The 27,058-nt window shown below is 36.5% G+C and overlaps 2 pseudogenes; both read right to left on the bottom strand.

Annotated features, from left to right (window-relative positions):
* Nucleotides 1-706: 706 nt before the first annotated feature.
* On the bottom strand, nt 707-4,010 carry LOC112624318 (annotated as a pseudogene).
* A 17,148-nt stretch (nt 4,011-21,158) lies between these two features.
* On the bottom strand, nt 21,159-22,032 carry LOC112624286 (annotated as a pseudogene).
* Nucleotides 22,033-27,058: the final 5,026 nt, after the last annotated feature.

Here is a 27,058-nt window from a genome sequence, read left to right as displayed (position 1 = left end):
AGGATCACTTACCTTTTTGTTTGAACTCAGTAATGATAACTATCTCTTTCTCATTGAGAAGACAAAAAATATTGGTTGACTAAAGGCAGAAATGTAGGCCATTATATCTAGATGAGTTCTAGAGAAATACACTGAACCTTTTCTAGAGTGATGCACTATCACTATTATTACCAATTCGTGGTCCAAGCCCAGTACTGTTGGCTCTGTAAAATGGCTTATTTTTATCAAAAAGCAACATTGTTATGTTTTTCATAACAAACTAATATTATAGAACACTTCCTTGATTTGTATAGTCTATTGCATCTTGTAAATTTTATACTTTTGACTTCTTTACATCTATTGATATCAGCTCATATTTATGCACTATACAAGAGCCAGCAATTGTGAAGAAACATATCAACTAAGGTTTAAAAAATGTGACATCATGAAAATAGTGATGTCATGAATAAGACATTCTAGAATTATTAGTGATCTTGTGTCAGCAATGTATTAGAAAAGGATCAAATAGCCTAGGCAAATACAACAAAAGAGTGTGACACACCCCCCAATTAATTATTTGTTTAAATTTTAGGCTATAGAGCTAAGATAAAATATTGGTGTGGAAAATATGAAAATGGGGAGAAAGTAATATGTTCTCTTTAAATTATCTGTGGCTGAAAAATTAACAAGATTGCTCCATTCTTGACTTTCCCAAATTCAGAAACATCTATTTCCTCTTTTTCTTCTTTCCTATTTTACGAAATTTTGGACAGAAAACCAAACAAAGTTTTGTGACCAAAAATATAGCCATTGCCAGACAGACTAGCAAAAATACAGTCACATCCAAAGAGCGGCACTGGTACTAGGAGAGCTTATGGGCAGCTAGCCGAGGGTGCTTGGCTCCTTTGTGGCTCAGGACAAACTCGATCCAGAAAACTGCTTGATCCAGGGACTTTACAGGCTGATCATGGTGAATTCTCGATAATCTCATAGCATTCTCTTTATAACTGGAAAGCAAGATCACACATGGAAAACTTAGAGTTTTCTTTTGCTTTCATTAAAAAGAAGTAGGTAAACCATAGCATATGTTATACAAGCCAAAAGCTTGTTGAATAAAAGATTGATTTTTGTTGTGGTATGAATTTTGTTGGTTGAAAAGCACTGAACAGATATAGTGGGGAAATTGAAAAAGAAACATATTCTTACCAGAATGGGGTAAAATGAAGACATAGGAAAATACTTAGTAAGCTGGTCTTTAATTTAAATCTACGGTTTCCAAGAAGGTAGTTTGACACTCTATGAACTAACATTTGCCAGACTATTGCAATACTAACATGATGAATCACCTGACATTGAGGGGAAAGATCTTTTAAATAGTCTTCCAATATGGCCCATAACATTTTCTAGTATGATGTGTAACATAATCAACAGTAGATAAGTCTTTTAAAGCAGTAATACTTACAAAAGATCATTAATAACGGTTCTCAAAGACCTAAGCAAAATTGCACTTGTAATTGTATTCATGTTCACCTGCACAGCTGCTCATTTGGCTTTCATGTGAGAGGTGTCATCAAGATGATCACCAAACATGGGAACTCCCACCACAGGGACTCCATGGTAAATAGCTTCATAGATCTCACTTATGTCACTTGAGTGATAAAAGCTTTGGTCTGGGGATGATCTAGTTGGGAAACTGAATGAGAAGTATGTTTGTTTGTTTGTTTGTTTGTTTGTTTGTTTGTTTGTTTGTTTTTGAGACGGAGTCTCGCTTTGTCGCCCAGGCTGGAGTGTAGTGGCACGATCTCGGCTCACTGCAAGCTCCGCCTCCTGGGCTCAGGCCATTCTCCTGCCTCAGCCTCCGAGTAGCTGGGACTACAGGCGCCCGCCACCACGCCCGGCTAATTTCTTGTATTTTTAGTAGAAACGGGGTTTCATCGTGTTAGCCAGGAGGATGATCTCGATCTCCTGACCTCATGATCCGCCCGCCTCGGCCTCCCAAAGTGCTGGGATTACAGGCGTGAGCCACTGCGCCCGGCGAGAGGTATGGTTTTTATTATCATAATCTTAAAAGAATTTCAGAGACCCGTAGGGAAAAAATCTATGAAATAACTCACTGAAGAGGGCAGAATTTACTACAAAAGTGAACAGAAAGGGCATCATTACAAAAGAAATTGCTATCTTGAGGAAAAGAGGCATTAACTTTTTTCTACATTGCTTGAAATTTTTACTTTAAAAATAGAAAGTAAGAATCAAAAAAATTAATGACCAATTATTTAATTATATGTACTTTAAAATTAAAGGTAAAGTAACAAACTATAAATTTTAAATTTTTGTTAAATTTGTTAGGTGTTAAACAGTTATTCAATTTTCCCCTCATGAAATTCATTATTTTTACTTTGTCATAATCTAACCATGAAGATCACTCTGGGATATCCAAACATAGGACTGTGTATTGGCTCCTAATGTAGTTGGTTTCTTTCCTTTGAATCTCCATAAAACCCGTGGAAGAAAATGTAGGCATTTCACAAGTTAAACCACAGGATAATAGCATTTTGAGCTTTCAGAGCATTATAATTCATATAAACCACCCTATTTCAGATGATGTTTGAGACAGGGGTATATAAGGGTCCTTTGTCATTACTGAAAGAAATAGTAAGACTATTGACAGTCACCTTTTAAAAGGGTGTATACCATTCAACTATTAAGTATACCGTTTGTTATTTTGTTTACTGCAAACTCAAAGCGTCTAGGAGTGAGATTATAAAAATAACAAAAAAAGCAGTGTTGGGTAATTTGTCAGCATATGGAAGTTAAATATTCTTATGGACACTCAACTTCTGTGTAAATGTAAATCACTTGGCCATTCTAGGTCTATTATCAAATTAACAGTTTCCCAGAGACAAATATTTCTTAGGCTTTAGTCTGGTTTGGGATAGTTCGTTGTCTTTTCTCTTTATGCCTCCTTCTCTCCTTTATTTCATTTATTTTTAATTCGAAAACAAAGAGACAGGAGTTACCTATATTTTTTTGTTCAAAGTTAAATTTTGTTTGTATTTGTACCTTAGTTCCATACTTTTTTCTTCCTGGAAACCTATATGAAAATCTTACACTTGAAAACAAAGGATTACATAGATAGTCTGAACTCCCAAAAAGAGAATCTCATGACTAAAACTAATTTCACATTCCTAATTAGCATACTTGCTTTTATTTAGTGTTTTTAAATTAAACAAAACATAAAATTAAAGGAAAACCTCGTGGCTAGTGTATAAATAGCACTTACTAAAGAGAGGAAAAATGGAATTACATTAATAAGAAAGTTAATTGAATATCATAAAGTATTACATGTAGGTTGTTAGACTACATTAATATCACAATTGCCTTTTAACTATAGAAAGCTCTAGTTCATTAAAAAGACAGTATAAATCTAAGCTTCTACTTTTATGTTCAAACACACTGAATAGAGTTCCTATACAATCATATATGTTGAGGATACTATTGGCATGATTCTTCACTTTCTGATATCATTCCCCAGTTTTTATGTTCCTTTGAACTAGTATACTTAAGAAGCTTCCTTTGGAGTCATCAGAATAGGTCTTAAGATTTCAAATCCTGCAATATGAAAGAGGTACTTAATGTATTATTTTTATTTTGTTATTAACAAATGACAACTAAGAGATGTGTTACTAAAGTAATAGCAAAGATTATAGGCAAATAATCAGTTGTGTCCACATACACTACCATAATGCTTTCCAAATCGTTATGTAAATCTAGTGCCTGTTATGCAAACTGAAAAACGAGATTCAAGTTCCAAATGAAAAGCCACACTTTCTCCACTGTGTGAATAGCTTCTTATAAAGATTAGAAGTTGTACTGACTTTTTGTGGAATCTGAGCCAGGGCTGAAGTGATAAGATCAACCTTTTCTTCTGTAAGGTTTTGCAAAACTGACTCCAGAGAAAACACAAAAATACCATCTTCATCAGAGTTCTGGACAAATTCTTCAATTTCATCCAGAGAAAAAATTGCCTTCATTATAAAGATGCAATACCACATAGAATAATATAGTTTATGTATACTTCTAAAATATAATTTTGAAGTTGTCATATACATAGTTATATTGTCCCTATATTCTGATATGCCTTTTAGAATAGAAATGATATAGTTTATGGCTTCAGTACATAAAAATTATTTACTAGAAGAAACACACAACCAAATAATTATACAGAACATTTAAGTGAGAAATGTCCAGCTCATTTAATATGTGGTAGACATCAAACTCTAAAAACATAATGGATTGTAAACTCATACAACTATTTCAACAATATCAAGTGTCAATTTGTTGACATTTTGTGATGTCAACAAAATAATAAAAGTTAAAAAAACCCAACATCAATTCCCCCACAAATGTACAACTAGTAGCTATCCAAATACAACAATGCCGCTCTGAATTCACCAGATCTCAATAGACAAGGAGAAAACCCCAAGACTCACGGACATGAGAAAACTTACGATTGGTAAGATGAATAATTTTTTGGACTGTACCACCCACCTTCCACACACCCAAATGACACCACTGTGAGAGAACTTCCTTGTACCTGCAGTTATTGAAATGGGACGACGGAATTTCAAGTGGACATATAATTTCTTCACGGGTCTGTAAATTTGGGGGGAAAGCCCACATTTGTGCCACCCCACAGGAGGTATTAAGAGTATTTGCAGGGCTGAACCACCTGGGGTAAATTTGAGACCAAAAATGAGAGTAGTAATCACAGCGATCGGCACAGAGATCTTGACATCTGCTTTGCGTTCCTAGCTACAGGGACGCCACACTGAGGAGTCTGACCAGAACCATAGCACTGCAGGGACAAGATCTAAAGGAAGGTTTGAATCTTTGACAAGATTTTTAACAATTCCCAGGTAGTCATGTGGAGATTTTCCATGACAGGGAAGCAAGTAAAAGGTTTGAAATTAAGTTCCAAGGATTGTTTAAATCTCTCCCAGACCTAGAAAACTCTGCAAGTCTGGTTTTAAGTTCCAGTGCAGCATTTAAGTACAGATGCTCCCAGTAAGTCTCCCGAGACTGGAAAACAACATTACAGCAAATATTGACTTTTGGTGCAGTATTAAATTCTGGTGGCAAATATGAAGTCCTTGCCCAAACAAAAAGCAACTGGTGGCAAGGAATTAGATTCCAATAATAAATAGAAAAGGTTGAACAACACAAGAATACACCTATAAAAGCTAGAACATGTGGGTATCTCTTTAAATATGGAAACAGCAATGTACAGATGAAAGGAAATACAATCCCGCTAAAAAATAACAGAACTCACCTAATGCAGAAGAAATAAATACATATAAAATTTCTGACACAGAATTCAGAGCACATCTTTTCATAAAAGAAGTCAGGAAACACAGAAAATATAAACAGAAATGTAAAAAAAAAATCATTTGTAAAACGTTTAAAGATTAAGAAAAGTTGTTTTTTTAAAAATACGTAAATTGAAAAGGATTCAGCTAGAATAGCTATAAAAAGAGATGACTCAAATAAATTAAATAAAAGATGAAAAGAATACATAACAACTAATACAGAAAAATACAAAGGATTATAAGAGACTATTATAAACAAGTACCTGCCAACAAATTAAAAAATCTAAAGGATATAGACAAATTTTTAGACATGTACAACCAATCAGGATTGAATTATGAAGAAATAGAAACATGAGGAGAGAAATAATGAGTAACAAAATTGAAGCAGCTATAAGAACTCACAAAAATGTACTAATTTTATTCAAATTATTAAAAAATAGTTAAACGGTTTCTCTAAAATATTTCTTCCAAAACATTAAGGAGAATTGAATGCTTTAAAAAATAAGGTTTTATGGCTGGGTTAAGGATCACTTTGATAACAAAACCAGAAAGAAGGAGCCAAAAATATATAAAAAAATAAAAAATAGAGAAAAAAAATCTGTAGGCCAGTTTTTCTGATGAACATAGATGTAAAAATTCTCAGCAAATATTAGCCAATCAAATTTAACAGCACATCAAAAAAATTATACACTATGATGAACTGGGATTTATCTCAGGGATGTAGCGAAGGTTAAACCTATGCAAACCCATAAATGTGACACATAACACCAAGAGAATTAAGAAAAAAACATAATTTTTCAATGTCTTAAAAAAATCTTCTAATATACGGCAGAATGATTTTAACACAAAATGCCATGTAACCAAGATAGGGCAAGCTTGAATGAAGAGTGACTGTCTAACGTGTACAAACATCCTTTTAGGTTGGTGACAGTTTTGGATCTAGATTGAAGTGATAGTTACACAATACTGTGAATGCCATTGAATTGTTAACTTTTAAATGCTTAAAACAGTACACGTTATTTTATGTAATTTTATCTCAAATGGTTAAAAAAAAATGTAAACATGTGGCTGGCAAAATTTTGACCAGAGGACCCAACTGATTTGTCAACCCTTGGTTAATTAAATTATAATAAATTTAATTCTGACATATTTAAAATAGCAAATGCTATCGTTTTTATCATTTACTTTTGAAACATGATGCATTTAAAAATATATGAAGCAACTTAGGTAAGGACTCAAATCATTGTGGAAATTTTTCTGTCTAGCTAATAATTATTATAATTAATGCAATTTTAGTTTGCTACATATAGCAACTGTAGTGCTTTACCAAATTGATGCATCCATCCTTTCATCAGCCACAAGATAATGCCATTACTTCATCTCCATTTCACTGTTGGAGAAGTTGAGGCATAGAGGTGACGCAACTTGCCAAACCCCACATAATTCTGTAGTAGTTTTGCAGGGACTTGAATCCAGCCTAACTGGATCCAGAGTGCAAGAGCTCTTAATCACCATGCTATGCTGACCTCCCTTTCTGGATTACAGTTATTTTCAAAATGTCACATTTGTAGTTTTCACTTTCTTGCCTCAATATTAATTATATATAATTATGAATGTATAATTAAATTTTTAGAAATATCATTTTAGTTATCTCTCACTTCATAACCAACTACCCTCAAATGTGGGGACTTTTAAAAACAATAAGCATTTTATTAGAACTCTCATAGCATGAGTTTTGGGTGGACTCAGCCAGGTGGTTCATACAGAGTATTTCTCAGGTTGTTACTTTCATATGACAGCTGGGGATGTAATCATCTGAAGGTCATTCATTCACATACTTAGTGATTAATAGCGAAAGACTGAAACTCGTTTTTGACTGGATAATCATGACTTCCTACTCTCCTCTGTGCACTACTCCCTAAGCTGTCATTTATCGTCAAGACTTTGGCTGTAACACAGGGCTCCAAAGTGTACAGAGGGAGAAAAAGAAAGAGAAGGAGGACAGAGAAGGAGAAAGAGATAGAAGTAAAAACAAAGACAGAAAAGCAGACAGAGAGAAGAAGACAGAGATAATGTACTGTCTTTTCTAACACAGTCTTCAAAATTGCGCTGTCAGTTCTACTATACTTTCTTTGCTGAGACAGCCACAAGCTTTGTTAAAGTTCAAGGATAGGGACAATGGTTTGATTAGAATGTCAAAGTATTTTCAGTCATGTCTCAAAATCACCAAAATATAAGCTGTTGAGTTAGTCAACAGAAGTCACTGTGCAACTAGCAAATTCATTATATATTGACAATAGAAACACTGTAAAATCATAAAAGTGTGTGAATTTAAAATTTTGCAACTATTGAAACCTTTATTATGCATTGTAAAATATTTATTCATAGATATTTTAAATATAAAATAGGTTTCCTATGAACAGGCCTCAAATTAATCGTATGATATAGAATACTGAGGTGATCATAAGTGACTCAATTGTTTCCCATTTATTCTGCTGCAGACATATACACATCTACAAGAAAAGATGACATAGAACACCATATATAGCCTAGTATGAAATGATGGAAGAGCCAGGCTTGGTGGCTCACACCTGTAATCCCAGCACTTTGGGAGGCCATGGTGGGCAGATCACCTGAGGTCAGAAGTTCGAGACCAGCCTGGTCAACATGATGAAACCCTGTCTCTACTAAAAATACAAAACTTAGCCAGATGTCATGGTGGGTGCCTGTAATCCCAGCTACTCAGGAGGCTGAGGAATGAGAATTCTCTGAACCAAGGAGGCAGAGTTTGTAGTGAGGCAAGATTGTGCCTCTGCACTCCAGATTCAATGTTAGAGTAAAAACAAACAAAACTACAAAAAATGAAGGAAGGATGTTTACCAATTGTTAAAATCGGAGGGAATTCTGTGAATAGATGCTTGTAAGAGCTGTGACAATGTGACTTTTGGGAGGAAAATTAATGAGACAGTTTCTAGAAGTAGGGAACGAAATTTACTCTACAAGGTGCAATGACATTCTGTTAAAAAATAAGTAAGGAAAAAATGTGTCCAACTAGAGATCTCCCTAGACTGCAGCCCATACAACTGAAAAAATTGTGAAGGGATGTTCTTACAATACAAAACACAAGGGATGTTGCAGAAAGCAGCACCTGTTGAAGGTTTCCTCAAGAAAACTACGTGAGGAACTAAGCAGTCATACACAATTGGAAGATTTGCACTCAAGGATTGTAGATACAGGGAACAATCAGAATGAGATTTTGATTTTCGATTTTTATATTGATTTTTTAAGGCATTGCTCAGTCCTCCAGGTTGGAGTGCAGTGGTGTGATCATGGCTCACTTCAGCCTCAACTTACTGAGCTCAAGTGGTTCTGTCACCTCAGCCCCATGAGTAGCTGGGACCACAGGGGCATGTCACCATGCCCAACTAATTTTTTATTTTTTGTAGTGATGAGCTCTCATGTTGTCCATGCTGATTTCAACCTCCTGGACTCAAACAGTGCTCTCATTTCAGCATTGCAAAGGGTTGAGATTATAGATGTGAACCACCATAACTTTACGAAATGAGATTTTTAAATAAGTGTGATTCAAATGTTCAGAGATTAAAGAATCAATAACATAAAACAAGAATGGGATGAGGTGAGAAGGACGAATACAAAAATAATTAGATATTTTTGAAATCAGAAATGTGCTCCCTAATTATATGAAATGTTGGTTGATTACATAAAATAAAGTGGAAATGAATGATTGATTGATACAGCCCCCAAGAAGAATCACTTAATGCTCTCAAAATTACCAGTAAACTGATTAAAATCTAAAAGTGTTCCTTGTTAACACCTTCTGTTAAAGCTTTCCTGATCAGTTTTTCTTCCAAAACTCTCTTGTTTCTAGTTGTTTTCTTGGTCTTAACTACCCATTATATGCTTGGTTAAAGTATTTATTCCCTGATTGAATGTGGTTGTCTCAATTTTTATTTCATTCTGTCCTTCCTCTTGCAACCTGAATGTCCTTATTATTATTTATCAATCCAAACACAAACTTCACCTTGTCTAAGGATTATTCATTGAGTTTTACTTGTTTATCTGGCCTTTATTCATTTTGCTTCTTTGCTAGTCACTGTGAGCCATGGTCATGGTGACTTAGGATTCTGGATCTCTTATGAATAACAAATTTATCCTCATTAAAGTCTCTATACTAAAGAAGAATCTAATGAAAAATATCACTTGAAAAACTGAGAGCAGTACATGAACAAAGTTCTGAGTGTATCAAAAACCCAAAAGAGATTAATCAGTTTAATAATTAGGCACTAACAAAGAAATCAATGATATATCTTCATATACTTTGAATTGGTAAAAATTCATATTTATCATAGGTAAAACATCAAATAACTGGTGACTCCAGTGTTGTTTTGTTGGGAGTACGAATAGAGTGGTGATAGGTGAAGGACACACATGGGCCAGCACAGCAAGATTCCCTCTAACCAAGTCCGAGCTAGCAACTACTGAAATCAAAAATCCAACCTGCTAGTATCACAATTCTTAATATATATTTGGACATTAGGCAAGTGACCGCCAGTGGAACTGTGGACTCACTGGGCCAACTCTAAGCTCACCTTTGTCAGAACCTCTATATACCCCCACTTTCAAAAATGTTATTTTCAAAAGAAAGTCATGACTCCGACTCATCCGAACTTTACCAAGATTCAGTGCCCAAGGGTACAACTTTTAGAATAATAACAAATGAGAAATTTGAAATTTTATGCCTCACCAGTTTTCAATGTATTGTCCCTCAGATCCAAATATAGCTTTATGATACTGAACCAGGATCCCGTAAGCATTCCTCCTTTGCCAGCTATCTGGATGTTAAGCTTCATCAATAGAGGACACTGGAGTGATGGTGAGGTGCTTGATGCAGGAAGGTGCATCCCTTCCAAGTCTCACTCTTTAGTTATTCAGTAAAGTTTATCATTAATATTGGAGTTTAAGAATATGTATGTTAAAGAATATACTTAAGAATACTGGCCGGGCGCGGTGGCTCAAGCCTGTAATCCCAGCACTTTGGGAGGCCGAGACGGGCGGATCACGAGGTCAGGAGATCGAGACCATCCTGGCTAACACGGTGAAACTCCGTCTCTACTAAAAAATACAAAAAACTAGCCGGGCGAGGTGGCGGGCGCCTGTAGTCCCAGCTACTCGGGAGGCTGAGGCAGGAGAATGGCGGGAACCCGGGAGGCGGAGCTTGCAGTGAGCTGAGATCCGGCCACTGCACTCCAGCCTGGGTGACAGAGCGAGACTCAGTCTCAAAAAAAAAAAAAAAAAAAAAAGAATATACTTAAGAATACTAAGGAATGCTCTTAAAGAATATAAGAGGGAAACTTCTAATAACACATTTGTTTTTATCTTTTAAGAAAGATTGCATTCTACATAGAAATTAATTCAGAAAACTCCGACATAAACCTTTTGTGCTTGATAGAGATAGATTCAGCTCCATATGTTATTTTAAAGATTAAAATTACAATTATTTTATTTTTGTGTTCAACTTCGGGGTGCTTGAATATCCCTGTCTTTATGCAGCATATTCAAAATTTTAAAAAAGAATATCACGAATATGAAGAATCTTATACCAATTATATCATTCTATGTGATTGCTTAGAATTTCTGCGTTTAATTTATTTTTACTGCTGAGATATTTAAAAGCTCATAGAATCCATCTCCAAGAAGCAGACACATCATATTATTGCACTTTTTGTAATCCAGTTTACTATGGAATTTTTATGACTCTCCATCAAACATACCTTCACGTTCACATATTTTCCTAAGTATATATGTACATATCACTTTATGTAAAAAGTCTTCTCAGAATTAAACTAGTGAAAGTATTCTTTGTTCACTCATGGATGGATAAAAATATATGTATCTGGATATATGGTCTAAGAATTTCAAAGAAGATCTGTTTTAAGAACATACTTTATTAGGAAAGTATATTCTGATATATTTTCAGAAGATACTTCATTAAGAAAATATCAACAGACTAGAATTTAGCTTTTGTAGTACATGCTCAATGTCATTATTGCCTCAGACTAATATTTATCCATAGATTTTTCACTATTTAAAAAAGAAAGACATTACTATAATTAAAGCACATGAATGCTTTTTTCCTTTCTTGCACTTCGTTGTTTTTCTCTTTCTAGTGGCATAATTATATGTTCAAAGTTTAATAAAGTAAAATATTCAGTGTATATTTCTTTTCTAGGTATTACAATAATTTGTTTTATAACTAATTGTTTCTAAATTTTTTTTTTCATAGAAAAGAGTACTATAAAAATCTTTTTCATGTGTTAGAATTACCATTGTGCTTCTTTTCCATCCGATTGTTCAGGCATATCTCTTATCAGACAGAAGAACTGCTCTTAAGTCGGTTTCGTTCTTCTCTGTGGTTTGCTTTGCAAACCTTTTTCTGAATCCAGAGGCTGTAATGACCAATATTTAAAGACAGGATTTAGAGAGACTTTTGCTATTTATTATACTTTCTTCAACATAGATTTTAAAAATTATTGCACAGGATATTTGGCTCTTTATTCCATCTACAATTTATTTTTCCATGTTATGAGGGGAGAATAAGTAAAATGATTATATATATTTCTGGTTTGTGTATCCTCAGTATTCCAGGTATTAAAGAAGTTGGAAATGTCTGACTTGACAAATTAAGGCCAAGAAATAGTGAGATATTATTGCAGGAGAGAAATTGTAATACTATAATCTAGAGGGACTGGACGAAATTTGCTGAACCATATCTATAATTCCTAACTAAAGGGAACTAGCCTCTACTTTTATTTTGTGTATTATTATCCAATTACAAAAGGTCATTGCTAAAGTGAAAATAGTAACTCAAGCATATTCCAGGCCTCATGTGGAAAACATGTTTTGTCTTTCTAACCAAGAATTTTACCAGGTTGCATCGTTTAGGATAGGAGATCAGTTACGACTATCAATAATTTTAAACAGAGAACATTCCCATTAAGAAATATTTTATATTTCATAAAGGACTTGAATTTTACACTCCAATGTAACACAAAAGACTTGCATAAACACCATATTAAGAGACTTGGCCAAGTTTAGCATAGCTTGTTTGTGCACTAGGTCATGAATTTGTCTTTAAAGGTCAACCTAGCTTCCATGGTAAGTCTTGGCTCAAAAGAATGTGATCCTGCCAAACTGCAAAACATACGCTGTCTAACCCACCTTGCCTAATAATTTACAATTATTTCCCACTGAATTTTTATGTAATTTTCCATTTTCACATATCCCACTAGCTCCTTTTTGTTTTCCTCACTTTTATTCATATCAGTTTTCTCTTTAAAAGCCTCAGTTACCTTTGTCTTAGTTAGAGTTGAGCTCAATTTATACTGTAGTCTCTATCCCCTACTTCACTAGTCAGAATAAAATGTGTCTTGCCATTTTTAGAATGATCTTGCTCTGTTTTTCTTGACAGGGACACATGTAATCCATATCATTGTATTTGTTTATACAGAAGAGTTTTCTTTATCTATGTAATAAACCTACACCTCTTACACATGTACCTCTAAAAATAAATATTAGAAATAAAAAATAAAATGAAAATAAAAAAGGAGTTTGTAAAAGTGCACAGCAGAAATACACTATTCCTTACCTTCTCAAATACACAGCCTGAGTTTTCAGTGAATCTCATTTTTTTCAGTTTAGTAATATACATAAGTAAGCATCAAAATTGAGTTATTTTAGGTTTTCTGAAATTAAAATTGTATATTACTTAATGATTAATGAAGAGTAAAATATTTGAATAAATCGGGAAGGCACAAGTCTTGTGAAATGTAGAGATACTGCCACATCTTGAAGAATAGTGATGGCATTAAATGTCATGACCTTCCCTCTCATGTCTGCCTGCCTTAGATCTCCAACAATTCTACTCTATTTTTTTCCTTCTTTCTTGTCTTAACAAACTTTTGATAATCAAACAAGAAACATATTATGACAAAGAGAGTAAAAATTGCCTTGCAGGCCAGCACAACCAAAGAGCAGTACTGTAGAGAGGTGAGGCTGTTGGCAGGTGGCAGTAAGTGCTTAGCTCCTTTGTAGCAAGTGACAAACTTAATCCAGAATACTGTTTGTTCCGTGGGATCCATAAACTGATCATAATGAGTGATTGATAACCATATAACATTCTCTTTACAGTTAAGGAAAATCAAATAGACATAAACTTATAGAATATAAAATATAAATATGTGAAACTTTTGTGTAGATGTTAAAAATTAGTGCCACATATAAGTGGGTGAAAAATAAAATATTTTATTCCCTGGTGGTTATAGAGATTTTTGTTTATGGTTAGAATTTGTTGGATGCATAAGATTTCAAGATGTGAAAAGAGAATATAAGAGATAATAAGTATTTCTATCCAAGAAATTAAAAGTAGTTAAGTCCAAAGGATAAAAAGAAGTCATTTGAGAGTACAGAGGTTGAATTAGCCATTAATGAAATTGTAATGAACCTGGTGTGCAAATTTCAAAATAGTATCAAAGTCTAGAGACAGGAGACAAATCTATGACAAGGTTCAGGTCCATGTCAGGGCAAAGCTGATAAGAAGTTGGCATTAATCAGGAATTAGTATTGATATTATATCATTTAAAACTAAATGGCCTTAGTTTGAATCATAACCTGATATCTACTGGTCCTTTTATTTTTTGAAAAGTATTTGTTCCTAGTTTTTTGTTTGTTTGTTTGTTTTGTTTTTCTTTAATTGTCAAATTGAATGAATAAGAATGGTTTCTTTTTCTTTTTTTTCCTTTTTTTTTGGAGATGGTGTCTTGCTGTTTCCCAGGCTGGAGTTCAGTGGCAGGATCTCGGCTTACTGCAAGCTCTGTTTCCTGGGTTCATACCCTTCTCCTGCCTCAACCTCTGGAGATGCTGAGACAACAGACACCTGCCATCATGCCCAGTTAATTTTTTGTTTTTTCACTAGAGATAGGGTTTCACCGTGTTAGCCAGGATGGTCTCGATCTCCCGACCGTGTGATCCGCCTGCCTCAGCCTCCCAAAGTGCTGGGATGATAGGTGTGAGCCACCTTGCTCGGCCTAAGAGTGGTATCTTTCTTATCTGATTATTGTGAGTAGTCATGTAATGATTCTTAGGATACTTGGTAGAATTATTCTCATCATAAAGAGACATTTGGCTGTCAAACAGGAAATTCCAATCTATCTCTTTCAAGCCAGTTATTTTTCGATTTTATAAATCTTCCAAATAAGCAAGAGCAACCACAACCATAAGAACAAAGAATTTGGCTACATTTATAAAGTATGGTTTTTCTCCATTAATTTTTAAAGGCGAATTTGAAAGCTCTAGTAGTTTACAAATTATCAGTGGTGGGTTCAAAATGTTAGCATAAAAATTTAGAAAGTATTAAATATAATGGGAATTAGAGATTGATTATGTCATGCTGATTTACTGAAAATAAATTATTTTACAAGATTTTTAAAAACATGGAAAAAGGGGTAACTAAAGTGAGATGATGGACATGTTTATTTGCTTCATTATGGTAGCCTTTTAACCAAGTATTTGTATCGCATAATATCACTTTCTATACCTTCAATAGACAAAATAACATTTATTTAAATACTAACATTTGATGAGATCTCATCCTAAAAGACCCTCATGACTGTGCTGAAAATTAGTCAGTGCTGTAATAATATTCATGCTTCTTTTCTTCAACGCACTATCCTAAAACCTCTGAGAAATGTTTACACTAAAACCACCAAAAAAACAGATTGTGATACTCACAGTGGTTTATTGACGATTGCCTTTAAGCGTTAACCCCCAAAAAATGTACTCAGCATTTTGTTCATGTTTAGAGTCACTGCTGCTTCCTTGGCCTTCATGTGAGAACTTATCAATACATGCTATATAGTTAAAAAATTACATTCAAGAAGAGTCATTAATGACTGCTTTTAATGCCTTGAGCAAATCTGTAGTTGACATTGTCTTTGAGTCCACTCTAACAGCTTCTTCTTTAGCTTTCATGTGAACAAACTTATCTGGTTGATCTACAAACAAAGGAAGGCCCACCATAGGGATCCCATGGTAGATCCTTTCATAGATGCCATTGGCTCCACTATGAGGTATAAAAGCTTTGGTTTTTAGATTATCTAGGATTAGATAAATTTTTGAATAATTATTCGTGATGAGTTAAAATTAAAATGAGCAACACTCAGTATGAAGCAATGAAACGAGCTGTGTTCTCTGGATAACAAATTACTGTAACAGTAAACTTCATTAAAATTACTTTCAGATCTCAGAGAAAGAAGCACCAAGTCCCCGGAGGCAAGAAGTGAAGGCTACACATTGAAGAAGTGGTATGTTATGTGACTTGAGACTTGAATAAATACAAGATTGACAAGTGGACAAATAGAGCACACTATGGATAAATAAAACTGCATATCCTCCACTCCAGCCCCCAGAAAGCAGGATGCATGCTAGAACATGTTCTCTTAGAGAAATACTGAAGTCACTGAGTATGATAGGGCATGGTGTCCAGGGCAGCCGACAGTGGGGTGGTGGTGATGCTCGAACAGTAGAACGACAGGCCACTCTCCATTACAAAACGTGTTACCACTTCATGATAAAGACTGGGGATTTATTCCCATAAAAAATGCAGTGGCTGGTAATAAAAGAAGGGCTGTTATATTTCAGTTGCATTTGAAATATCTAGCTATTAGGAGAAAAGGGTAGGTGTAACATTTGAATTAGTAGACAGACAACCCAGAAAATTATTGAAAAATTATTCCTGAGATATAACTATACTTGAAATAAAGGTAATTTTTTTCTGGCCATAAAAAAAATGTGACTGTGTGTAAAAAATGCCAACTGTTGTAGTTTATTATATCTGGTTTTCTGTCATCAAATTCCCATAGATCCATATAGATAAGGGAGCCTACCGATGAGAACACATGGACACAGAGAGGGCAACAACACACACTGGGGCCTTTCATAGACTGGAGGGTTTGAGGAGGCAGAGGATCAAGAAAAATAACTAATGGGTACTTGGCTTAATACCTTAGTGATGAAATAATCTGTACAACAAACCCCCATGACACAAGTTGACCTATGTAACAAACCTGTGCTTGTACCCATGACCTTAAAACTTAAAAAAAAAAAAAAAAAAAAGGACACAGTACCTTGTTTTCTGAGTCAAATTCAAATTAGAGCATGTCTGTTAGAATTCTAAAAATGGACCAGGCACAGTGGCTCAAGCCTGCAATCCTAGCACTTTGTGAAGCTGAGGTTGGTGGATCACGAGGTCAGGAGGTCAAGACCAGCCTGGCCAAGATAGCAAAACTGTATCTTTATTAAAAATATAAAAAAATTAGCCAGGCGTGGTGGCGGTCGCCAGTAATCCCAGCTACTCAGGAGGATGAGGCAGAGAACTGCTTGTACCCAGGAGGCAGAGGTTGCAGTGAGCTGAGATCAAGCCACTGCACTCCGGACCAAGCGACAGAGGGAGAATCCATCTCAAAAAAAAAAAAAAAAAATTATAAAATGAGAGAGATCACCTACTTTAATGCTTTCCATATGGCTGATAAGGAAATGAGGACAAGGCAGGTTAGGTAATGAGAACTACCAGAAGACTGATGTGAACAGAGCAACTATATTTCCTTGATTTGATTTTATATTAAATCAGATTAAATAAAATCATGAGGTTTTATACATAGTGACTTAGATATTGAGATAATAAATGAAAAATTCAAATACTTAAGTAATCATTAAGCAGACGTAATTCCAGTGTAAAGAAGAGTAAGAAATTACTAATGGTCCATACTTTTTTTATTAATACATTTACTACATTCACTTTCAACTTCCAAATATAATGTTAAGCTTTTCATTTCTAAAGGAATGAAATGGGAGTGAGTCCACTTATATTCATTTGTTTCATAACTTATAGTCTCATACCTGATGATTTACAAAGAAAGCAAATCTATCAATCATCTATGTCTGAGAAATACATTAATCTCCTTAAAAAGCACATATAATTTGTTTCCAATTACAAAGTATTCAGCACTTTTTCCAAGAAAAAATTTCAACTGACTTTTTCCTCCATATATCCAGAATAATATCACATTTGCTACCACTGGAAATTATTTAAATGTAGAAAAGACTGATTGGCAGTTCATTAATAATAAGACTGTTGAAAATGTTTCAAAATTGTGATGATGCTAAATTTCATTCTGCTGGCTGTTAACTCTTCAATGGTACAATCCAAAGCATTGAAAACATTGGTTAATATGGTCTGCTATAGCTAAGCCATGTATTACATGCCTAGTACTAAAATGTGGTACTGATTTTGGAATTACCAAGCAATATTCATAAACTAGAATATAATCTACAAGCTTTCATCATCTACTTGCTATCTGAGTTGTAAAAGTAACTACACATTTGCATCAAAAAAATTAGTATAGGTGATTACAAGAGTGCTATACAGGACGTAAAACTAAAAACTTCTTCTGAAATATTCAAATATCAAAGTTGTGTTGTACATACTAGAAAGTAAGTTATTAGTATATTTTATGTTGGAAGAAGCATCTGAACCTTTCTTCCTGCCTGGCTTCCTTCTGCGTGGTATGCGATGCTCTTTTAGTTTAATAGTCCTTAGATGGCTTGTGTTAGTCAGCTCAATTAGACACCTGCCTTATTACAGGAAAAGTGGGCTTTCTGTATCGGGGGTTCTTGCCTAGGTGTATCAGAAGACTGGAATCATCATGGGCTTGAGGAATGAGTGCAAGATTTTATTGAGTAGAAGCAGTTCTCAGCAGATGGGGAGCCAGAAAGGGAACGGTTTTTCCCTGGAGTCAGGCTGCTCTCCAACAACCCCAGCCAAACTCCGTGTTGTTCTGACAGTTAATGGCCTGCCTGCGTGCTCCCCTGGACGTCCTCTTGTCCTCCAGTCATTTATTTCTTCTTCTGCTAATCCACTCCTCTTGACGTCCAGCCACTGGTGTGCTTGCCTGCTACAGTCTCAGGGGTTTTTATAGGCACATGATAGGGACGTGGCAGGGCAGTGTGGTCTTGGGAAATGCAACATTTGAGCGGGAAAGCAAGAGTGCCTGTCCTCACCTAGGTCCCTAGACATAAGGCAGGGGTGGAGCCCTTGCCAGGAATCCACCTTTCTCCTCCCTTCAGTTCCCTGCCCCTCTTCCACATCACCTTCCTCCTCCTCCTGCTCCTCCCCTTCCTCTTCCTCCTCCTCCTTTTTCTTCCAGATAGGGTCACATTGTGTTTCTGAAGCTGGAATGCAGTGATGCAATCATAGCTCACTTCAACCTCAAATTATTGGACTCAATCCTCTTGCCTCAGCCTCCTGAGTAACTAACACTACAGACATTCACCTCCATGTCCTGCTATTATTTAATTTATTTTATTTTTAGAAATGGGCTCTCTCTAAGTCATCTAGTTTGGTCTCAAACTCCTGGTCTCAACGGATTCTCCCACTTAGGCCTCACGAAGTGCTGGTATTATAGGCATGAGTCACTGTGCCTGGTGTTGAGTCCTGCTTATATCCCCCTTCTTTCACAGGTGGGAGGTAGTATCAATGTATGTGTTAGAAGCAAAGTCCTTTGGGGCATATTTTATACTGCATAGAATTTACCTTAGATCTCCCTCCTTTCTGTTACTTCTTTCTTTCAGACGTTAGCAAAGTCCAGTCACCAAGGCAGTTTGGTTTTTCTATTTCTCTAAATCTACCTGGCTGAGTGGGTACTTAGACTCAGGGAGGGTGAGCCTTGGGTTTCCATTCTCTGAATAGCCCTCTGAACAACATACTGAATAGGCCTATTTCAAAATTAGGGGAAGTAAAAAGGCCCAGATTACATGGGAAGCCTAAACTCCATGATATGTGTCAGATTTTCTTCAATACCTACTTCTTGTTATTGTGCTAGTGAAGTTACCCATTAAAACATAACTCCTCTCTGATAACATTTGTAGTGTGTACCACTCAGTAATCCTGTAAACAAAAGTACTAAATGACAGGGCAGAATTTGTTGATATCTGTTACCTGCCTCCAATATCATGATAATACCAAAATGCCACACTGCACCTCCTCATTACCATTCTTTTTTGTTCTTATAAATTCAAGTTAACATTTGGTGCCATTCTTTATTTTCCAAATTGTAGTTTATAACTGTTCATATTAAACAGAATTTCAATATAATCCACAATATTAGTACAGTGACTGAAACACAAAGAAGAAATAAGAGGTGCGTGGGGATGCTCATGGTGTGTGACCTGATATACTCTAAGGTTTCTCTTTTTTTTTGTTTTTGTATCTCACACAGGCAAGTATCAGTTCTCTCTCTCTCAGTTTTTTTTTCTGTTTGTTTGTTTTTATTTTTTTAGATGAAGTTTCACTCTTGTTACCCAGGCTAAAGTGCAGTGGTGCGACCTCGGCTCACTGGCACCTCTGCCTCCCAGGTTCAAGCAAGCCTCTTGTCTCAGCCTCCCAAGTAGCTGGAATTACAGACATCCACCACCATGCCTGTTTTTTTTGTTTGTTTGTTTGTTTGTTTGTTTGTTTGTTTTTGTATTTTTAGTAGAGACAGGGTTTCACCATGTTGGCAAAGCCTGTCTCAAACTCCTGACCTCAAGTGATCCACTCGCCTCAGCCTTCAGTTCAGGTTTTGAAGGAGAGTGGACTATCCAAGATTCATTTATTGTTAGGTGTATTTTCCAAAGTGTGAAAAACAAGAGTAAATTTGATAATGAATCTCCGCAATTCAAAACCATTTAATACAATCAAGAATATCTTTCTTATCTATTATCACAAACATCCCAGTTGCCTCCTTCTAAAAATTTATTTCAAATATTAAGACACAACTAATTCTGCCTTATTAATTCTCTCAAAAGCAAAAATAAATATGTACCAATCAGCATACCAAAGTTACACAGTAAAAGTGAAATTGTATATATATTTCTTTGTTAATTGGTGCAGTCATTAAATTTACATTTGGTCATCCTTACCCTTAACATGTATATATAAATGTAGTTCACTATAAATTTAAAAAATTACTTTCACACAATATATGCTTCCATCATGATGTTTTAACCTCATTCGTTTCTCAATCATTGTAAACTTAGATAAACCCATACTTTGTGGTACAGTTAACATACAAGACAAACATCACAAATTTCAATAAAAATCTGGGTCAACTGATTATTTATTTGCTCCCTGAAATGAATAATGAACTAGAATTGAAGTAGTGTATTGCTGTAACTTACTGGGAAGGTATGTGGGTTCGCTCATATTTATAGAACTTAGATTGAAGACATTACTGGTAAACTCTAATAATGAGTGCTTTTAAAGATAATTTAATCGTAAACCTTGAGACAGCTAGGTCAAATCTTATAAAATTCATTTTTTCCTTTTCAAAATAAAAGATCCTTTTGAAACTTAATATCTTTAGTTATCATTCTTACTCCATTATAAAGCTAGTTCATATAATCCTGCATAACATTGGTCAAAATGATAAGGCAAAATAAAAGAAAATTAAAGCATTATTATACAAACAAGAGAAATCACTGAAAATAATTTTAGGCCTTGAAGTGAATTAATCAGTCTAACTTAAAACTGAAGAATAAACCATTAATTATCCACCTGAAATGCAAGCAATATGTTTTTTTCAGCTTCTGTTCTGTGGACCAAATAACAGAAACAACTCTTCCTTAAGGTTTCTGTATTAGAATCCTTCTAGACTTGAATGACTAAAAGTCAATTCCATTTTTCAATTGTTCACGGAAGATTTAGGACTGTTTTAGCCGTTTGTGTGGAATGCCAAACTGTGGACACTGCGCAGATGCTAGTGCTCAGAAGGCTTCTGCTACTAAGTAAGGGTGAGACTGAATCATGCACTTCCACCTTGATGTTTCCATTACAGCGGTTGCTTGGTTGCCATTCCAGTTTTTTTTTTTTTTTTTTTTTTTTTTTTTTATGTTTACATCCAAGTTCTCAAAGTACAATGCACCTATTAATAATGTCTATGCTTGTGCTTTCAACTGTTCCGCAATGTGCAAATCTGCAAGGACAAGGGTATCAGCAACATTTTCTACTGAGGTATTGCTACACAAAACTTCCTCACTCATCACCTTCAACTGTTCCCAGTGCATGTTTGCCTGCAGCTGCCCACAAGTTGTCAGCCATTTTGTCAAGGTTTAGTTATTTCCTGGTGTTATTGAATCTCATCATTTCTTTAAAAACATTAGGGTCTAAATCATTTATCTCCACTCGATTCTTTATGCTTTCTTCCATTTCATGTTCAAACATGGCATTAAAAACAGGGGATGGAGGTATAAGCAGATTTGTGAGCTTTAAATTCTTGTCCTGTCACAAAAAACTGCAGTCTGTAAATCTTGTGTTTTCCCGAGATTACCTACATATTCTCCTAGCTGACACTCAGCCACCTTCAAAGTATTTGTATTAGTATGCCCTGATTTGTTTATTGAATCTTGGACCACACTCACCTCACAAAATAATATGAGCTTGTTATCTGGTAGAAGACCATTAGCTTTGTCAAGCTAAAGGTCCCCTCTAAATAATTTTTAAAATCTCAGTCTTTCCCTTGAATGAATTGATATGCTCTTTGGCTTTCCATTGCTTTTGTTTCTTCCCTTTTGGCATTCAGAAGGGAAAATTTGAATTTTGCTCCCACTTCACTTTTGGGGCACCTGACTAAAAGCAAATATAGGGACAAGTTTTCTTTACTTTCATTATCTAATCCCTTTGGGTTTACCCTCCGTCACCATTTCGTCACTGGGTCGAGTGAAAATGTTGAACTTTTTACCACGTCACCCATTTCCTCTTGACAAAAACTGAAGTTGTTAATGGTCTATGTGTTGAACATTTTACTATTTTGACCTGTGTATAACACTAGCTTTCTGCTATGGGAAAAGAAGACATATTTCTGTGTAGAGGTGGGGCGGATTCCTGAAACACTGCCACTTTATTGCATTGTTTTAGAATTTATGCAGTACCCCACACAGTTGAGTACCTTACCTTAGATGTCTCAGAGCATTAGTGTTTGATTTTCACCAGGAGCATGGTTGAGACGGGCCACCCTCCTGTCTCCTCAATGCCTGGACTTACGAGGCAGCAGTGGGCAGCCCTGGCTGCATCAACTCCGAGAGGCTGAGGCTGTGCTGGAGGCAGCAGGGTTAATGGTCACAAGTCCCTGTGGAGTCACCTTCACTGATTCACATTCCTCCTCCCCTGCCCACCATCCTTCCCGATCTCTCACCCCTCTTGGTGTCATTCCTTACTACAGTAGGGTTTTGCATCCACATAGCTACTTAGTGCTATTGTTGACAAATATATTACATATGTATAAGTTAAATGTTCAGCATGGCAACTATATATGTATGCTTTATATATTTGCTTCTTAAATTTATTAAGAAAGTTGAATAAATGTGAATTTACATTATCTGTTAAAATTACATAATTATTTATTCAGGTGCGCTTTTATATTATGCAAGTTCACACTGCTTCCTGTATTTATTTACTTTTAGCCTGGAAAACTTTCTTTAGAATTTATTGTGAGGCAGGTTAGTTAGCAATAATTTTCTGTTTTTGTTTGTTTAGAAATGTCCTTATTCCACCATTATTTTTTAAAGATGATTTTGTAGTATAAAGAATTTTTGGGAGGGGGCGGAGCAAGATGGCCGAATAGGAGCAGCTCCAGTCTTCAACTCCCAGCGCCAGCGACACAGAAGACCGGTGATTTCGGCATTTTCAACTGAGGTACTGGGTTCATCTCACTGGGGAGTGCCGGACGATCGGTACTGGTCAGCTGCTGCAGCCCGACCAGCGAGAGCTGAAGCAGGGCGAGGCATTGCCTCACCTGAGAAGCGCAAGGGGGAAGGGAATCCCTTTTCCTAGCCAGGGGAACTGAGACACACAACACCTGGAGAATCGGGTAACTCCCACCCCAATACTGCGCTTTGAGCAAACAGGCACACCAGGAGATCATATCCCACACCTGGCCGGGAGGGTCCCACACCCACGGAGCCTCCCTCATTGCTATCACAGCAGTCTGTGATCTACCGGCAAGGCAGCAGCGAGGCTGGGGGAGGGGCGCCCGCCATTGCTGAGGCTTAAGTAGGTAAACAAAGCTGCTGGGAAGCTCGAACTGGGTGGAGCTCACAGCAGCTCAAGGAAACCTGCCTATCTCTGTAGACTCCACCTCTGGGGGCAGGGCACAGAAAACAATAACAAAGCAGCAGACACCTCTGCAGACGCAAACGACTCTGTCTGACAGCTTTGAAGAGAGCAGTGGATCTCCCAACACGGAGGTTGAGATCTGAGAAGGGACAGACTCCCTGCTCAAGCGGGTCCCTGACCCCTGAGTAGCCTAACTGGGAGACATCCCCCACTAGGGGCAGTCTGACACCCCACACCTCACAGGGTGGAGTACACCCCTGAGAGGAAGCTTCCAAAGCAAGAATCAGACAGGTACACTTGCTGTTCAGAAATATTCTATCTTCTGCAGCCTCTGCTGCTGATACCCAGGCAAACAGGGTCTGGAGTGGACCTCAAGCAATCTCCAACAGACCTACAGCTGAGGGTCCTGACTGTTAGAAGGAAAACTATCAAACAGGAAGGACACCTACACCAAAACCCCATCAGTACATCACCATCATCAAAGACCAGAGGCAGATAAAACCACAAAGATGGGGAAAAAGCAGGGCAGAAAAGCTGGAAATTCAAAAAACAAGAGCGCATCTCCCCCGGCAAAGGAGCGCAGCTCATCGCCAGCAACGGATCAAAGCTGGGCGGAGAATGACTTTGACGAGATGAGAGAAGAAGGCTTCAGTCCATCAAATTTCTCAGAGCTAAAGGAGGAATTACGTACCCAGCGCAAAGAAACTAAAAATCTTGAAAAAAAAGTGGAAGAATTGACGGCTAGACTAATTAATGCAGAGAAGGTCATAAACGAAATGAAAGAGATGAAAACCATGACACGAGAAATACGTGACAAATGCACAAGCTTCAGTAACCGACTCGATCAACTGGAAGAAAGAGTATCAGCAATTGAGGATCAAATGAATGAAATGAAGCGAGAAGAGAAACCAAAAGAAAAAAGAAGAAAAAGAAATGAACAAAGCCTGCAAGAAGTATGGGATTATGTAAAAAGACCAAATCTACGTCTGATTGGGGTGCCTGAAAGTGAGGGGGAAAATGGAACCAAGTTGGAAAACACTCTTCAGGATATCATCCAGGAGAACTTCCCCAACCTAGTAGGGCAGGCCAACATTCAAATCCAGGAAATACAGAGAACGCCACAAAGATACTCCTCGAGAAGAGCAACTCCAAGACACATAATTGCCAGATTCACCAAAGTTGAAATGAAGGAAAAAATCTTAAGGGCAGCCAGAGAGAAAGGTCGGGTTACCCACAAAGGGAAGCCCATCAGACTCACAGCAGATCTCTCGGCAGAAACTCTCCAAGCCAGAAGAGAGTGGGGGCCAATATTCAACATTCTTAAAGAAAAGAATTTTAAACCCAGAATTTCATATCCAGCCAAACTAAGTTTCATAAGTGAAGGAGAAATAAAATCCTTTACAGATAAGCAAATGCTTAGAGATTTTGTCACCACTAGGCCTGCCTTACAAGAGACCCTGAAGGAAGCACTCAACATGGAAAGGAACAACCGGTACCAGCCATCTCAAAAACATGCCAAAATGTAAAGACCATCGAGGCTAGGAAGAAACTGCATCAACTAATGAGCAAAATAACCAGTTAATATCATAATGGCAGGATCAAGTTCACACATAACAATCTTAACCTTAAATGTAAATGGACTAAATGCTCCAATTAAGAGACACAGACTGGCAAACTGGATAAAGAGTCAAGACCCATCAGTCTGCTGTATTCAGGAGACCCATCTCACACGCAGAGACATACATAGGCTCAAAATAAAGGGATGGAGGAAGATTTACCAAGCAAATGGAGAACAAAAAAAAGCGGGGGTTGCAATACTAGTCTCTGATAAAACAGACTTTAAACCATCAAAGATCAAAAGAGACAAAGAAGGCCATTACATAATGGTAAAGGGATCAATTCAACAGGAAGAGCTAACTATCCTAAATATATATGCACCCAATACAGGAGCACCCAGATTCATAAAGCAAGTCCTTAGAGACTTACAAAGAGACTTAGACTCCCATACAATAATAATGGGAGACCTCAACACTCCATTGTCAACATTAGACAGATCAACGAGACAGAAAGTTAACAAGGATATCCAGGAATTGAACTCATCTCTGCAGCAAGCAGATCTAATAGACATCTATAGAACTCTCCACCCCAAATCAACAGAATATACATTTTCTCAGCACCACATCGTACTTATTCCAAAATTGACCACGTAATTGGAAGTAAAGCACTCCTCAGCAAATGTACAAGAACAGAAATTATAACAAACTGTCTCTCAGACCACAGTGCAATCAAACTAGAACTCAGGACTAAGAAACTCAATCAAAACCGCTCAACTACATGGAAACTGAACAACCTGCTCCTGAATGACTACTGGGTACATAACGAAATGAAGGCAGAAATAAAGATGTTCTTTGAAACCAATGAGAACAAAGATACAACATACCAGAATCTCTGGGACACATTTAAAGCAGTGTGTAGAGGGAAATTTATAGCACTAAATGCCCACAAGAGAAAGCAGGAAAGATCTAAAATTGACACTCTAACATCGCAATTAAAAGAACTAGAGAAGCAAGAGCAAACACATTCGAAAGCTAGCAGAAGGCTAGAAATAACTAAGATCAGAGCAGAACTGAAGGAGATAGAGACACAAAAAACCCTCCAAAAAATCAATGAATCCAGGAGTTGGTTTTTTGAAAAGATCAACAAAATTGACAGACCACTAGCAAGACTAATACAGAAGAAAAGAGAGAAGAATCAAATCGACGCAATTAAAAATGAAAAAGGGGATATCACCACCGACCCCACAGAAATACAAACTACCATCAGAGAATACTATAAACACCTCTACGCAAATAAACTGGAAAATCTAGAAGAAATGGATAATTTCCTGGACACTTACACTCTTCCAAGACTAAACCAGGAAGAAGTTGAACCCCTGAATAGACCAATAGCAGGCTCTGAAATTGAGGCAACAATTAATAGCCTACCAACCAAAAAAAGTCCAGGACCAGATGGATTCACAGCTGAATTCTACCAGAGGTACAAGGAGGAGTTGGTACCATTCCTTCTGAAACTATTCCAATCAATAGAAAAAGAGGGAATCCTCCCTAACTCATTTTATGAGGCCAACATCATCCTGATACCAAAGCCTGGCAGAGATACAACAAAAAAAGAGAATTTTAGACCAATATCCCTGATGAACATCGATGCAAAAATCCTCAATAAAATACTGGCAAACCGGATTCAGCAACACATCAAAAAGCTTATCCACCATGATCAAGTGGGCTTCATCCCTGGGATGCAAGGCTGGTTCAACATTCGCAAATCAATAAACATAATCCAGCATATAAACAGAACCAAAGACAAGAACCACATGATTATTTCAATAGATGCAGAAAAGGCTTTTGACAAAATTCAACAGCACTTCATGGTAAAAACGCTCAATAAATTTGGTATTGATGGAACATACCTCAAAATAATAAGAGCTATTTAT

This window comes from Theropithecus gelada, chromosome 5 (assembly GCF_003255815.1).
Source record: "Theropithecus gelada isolate Dixy chromosome 5, Tgel_1.0, whole genome shotgun sequence".
NCBI classification, from domain to species: domain Eukaryota; kingdom Metazoa; phylum Chordata; class Mammalia; order Primates; family Cercopithecidae; genus Theropithecus; species Theropithecus gelada.
The sequence above is the reverse complement of the archived record's forward strand: the minus strand, read 5'-3'. Positions and strand labels throughout refer to the sequence as shown.